Raw genomic sequence first — 3,021 nt, forward strand, 5'->3', positions numbered from 1 at the left:
CTAAAAAACAAGGATAAATCCCCAAAACAATATTCTCTGCCCATTTCCATTTGACAAAAACCTATACATGCCTCCATTCCCTTCATGAGTTGAGATCCCAAAATTTGACAAATATGATGGTACCTCAAATCCTCAAGATCATGTCAGGGAATTTTGTGCTGCCTGTATGGAGTTCATGCACGATCAAACATATCTCATGCACCTTTTTCCAAGGAGTTTGGGAGGACAAGCTATGGAATGGTTATCAAGTCTACCTAAAGGAATAAAAATGTTTGAAGAACTAATACAACTATTTTTACAACAATACTCATATAACATTTGACATCCTATGACTATGATCGAGCTTTGCAATACTAAATAGAAAACATGGGAGCCTTTTCTTACTTTCCTCCAACATTGGAGAAAGATGTTCTCTAGGTATTCATGACCTATCCCAGATTCTGAGAAAATGAATAAATTTGTCAACAAATTGGTCCCAAAATTGAAATATAGTATCCAAATGCAAGTACACCCATCATTTAACAAAATGGTAGATAATTTTATTTGAATGGAAGATGTGCTTATAAAGAAGGGGGATATCTCACCTTGGAAAGAAACACAACTAGGATCTATCTCTAAAGAGAAGAACAAGTATTGGAAGTATGGAAAAGACAACAACAAGAATGTTGTTAATGATGAAGTAGTAGACACTGTTAAAACTAACTCAAAGCCCACAATATTCAACTTGGCTAGTGGCACCCAAGCACTCAAAGTAGCTAAAGCTGTAGTAGAAAATCCTCCAAAGAAAACAAAAGAGTGGTTCAAAGAGAAACCTTGGCTTTCCAAACCTAAGCGTGATTTCACTCCTCTTGAAGAATCATATGAATCCACTTTCAAAACTCTATTGGCAAACATCCTGATAAAGTTACCAGATAATTCCAAGCCATATGATCCGGAAATAAAACCAAAATGGTTGAGAAAAATGAGTACTGCAACTTCCATTGGAATAAAGGTCATAACACAAACAACTACATGAAGCTCAAGAATGTGATTCAAGATCTCATAGACATGGGTAAAATTGTTGTCAAGAATCACCCGACCAATGCTAATCACAAAGCATTTAAGGACCCTTTACCTATTTATGAAAAAGGTGAATCCTCAAAGACCAAAGGAGGTGCCAAAGTAAATTATACTTATACTAGCAATGATAACATCTTCAACATGATTGAGCCTTCCCAATCTAAATATTGCAATGTGATTATAATCCAAGATAAACAAAATGAATCACAATATGCAAGAGCCACGACTTGTTCTCAAAAGAAAGTCACTCTCCAAGGAGATAGTTCTTCAACTCTAGCTCAAGAAACATCAAACCTACTAGCCTCATCAAACAAACAGAAAGAATCAACATTTGATAAATTTAAAAGGCTAACTTCAACATCATCCTCTAGATATAACATTGTTGAACAATTGAAAAAGACAAATGCTCAAATTTCTATCTTTGAATTACTAAAATTCTCTTCTGCTCACAAAGAGATCTTGGACAATGCCTTGCTCACCACTAATGTTCCATAAGATTTAGACATTGATCAGTTTCAATCCATGGTGGGTCATCTAACTTCACCTCACTATCTGACCTTCTCTGAAGAAGATGACAACTTGCTAAATCATCCACATAACCAGCCATTGCACATTGAAGCCATGATCCATTAACATAGAGTCAAACATGTTTTGATAGATGGAGGTAGGGGGTTGAATATATGTACTTACAATATGCTTACACAACTAGGATTTTCTATAAATGTCATTGATTCGGTCAAGAAAATAATAATTAAAGCCTATGATGAAGAAGAAAGGACATCTAAAGGTCTGGTATCATTACCAATCAAGGTCGGACCTATAGAAAGAGATGTCATTTTCTAGGTACTTGATCTTCCTCTATCATACAATATCTTACTTGGTAGGTTGTCGATTCATGAAATAAAGGCAGTTCCATCAACATACCATCAATGCTTAAAATTTCCTTATAATGAAGTTGAGGTCAATATTCCTGCTGATACAAATGTCCCATGTAATGTATTGACAAAAGGTGTTGATACCTTTGTGCCTCATAATAGATCAGCTTCTACAAATGAAAGTTTAGAAGCCCTAATGAAAGACTTGGAAAAGAAATTAAAAATTACCAATACTAGCATGGATGGATACAAGATAGAACCAGTACTTTCATTAGTCTCTCTTCCTCCATTGCTGAAACAGTTGGGAAAACCATTAGAGGCTATGAAAACACATACTTCAACTTTGAATATCATATATGATGGACTTTTTATGCAATTTTCTACTTTCCTGGCAGATGAAATAGAAGAGGATGTTATTCTAAAATGGATTTTTAAGGAAGATAGTGAAAACAAAGAAGTACAACATTGTGAGATTTCCTCAAAACAATATGGTCCAGGCTACAAATTTGTTCAACGCATGGGATATTCAAGTATGGGTCCCCTGGGAAAACATCAAGAGGGTATAATTGAACTAATTCAGTTGCAAACAAAATCAACAAATCATAAGGCTAGACTGGGGTACAATCCAAAAACATGCTTCTAAGTCTAAGTGGCAAAAAGGGATATCGCCTTCAACATTACAGGAAACAAACACTCAACAAACTCAAGCAGAGTGTGTAAAAGAAAAAGAGGAATCAACAATCAAGAAAGAAGAAATAGTCAACACTCAAGCGCCAATAGTATTAGCTGCAACAATAAAAGGAGTTGAAGTCCCAGAGGATATAAGAGATGAAGTAGAAAGAATCAGAGAATTGTTTGCACCACTGAAAGTTCTAGTCATATACACTGGTAGGTAGCAACTAGACGATTCAGAGGCTGACTCAAATGAGTATGAATGGGGTCCAGACCACCACTCAGATACATCCAGTACATAAACTCCATAAGAGTCTAGCAGTATCATAGATGATACTCAAGAGCTGATGCACTTAAAGCTAGAAAAAGAGATACAAGAAATTAGACTAAGAAGACAAGCAGACTATGAACAAGG

Source organism: Cryptomeria japonica, chromosome 1 (assembly GCF_030272615.1).
Source record: "Cryptomeria japonica chromosome 1, Sugi_1.0, whole genome shotgun sequence".
Taxonomy (NCBI): Eukaryota; Viridiplantae; Streptophyta; class Pinopsida; order Cupressales; family Cupressaceae; genus Cryptomeria; species Cryptomeria japonica.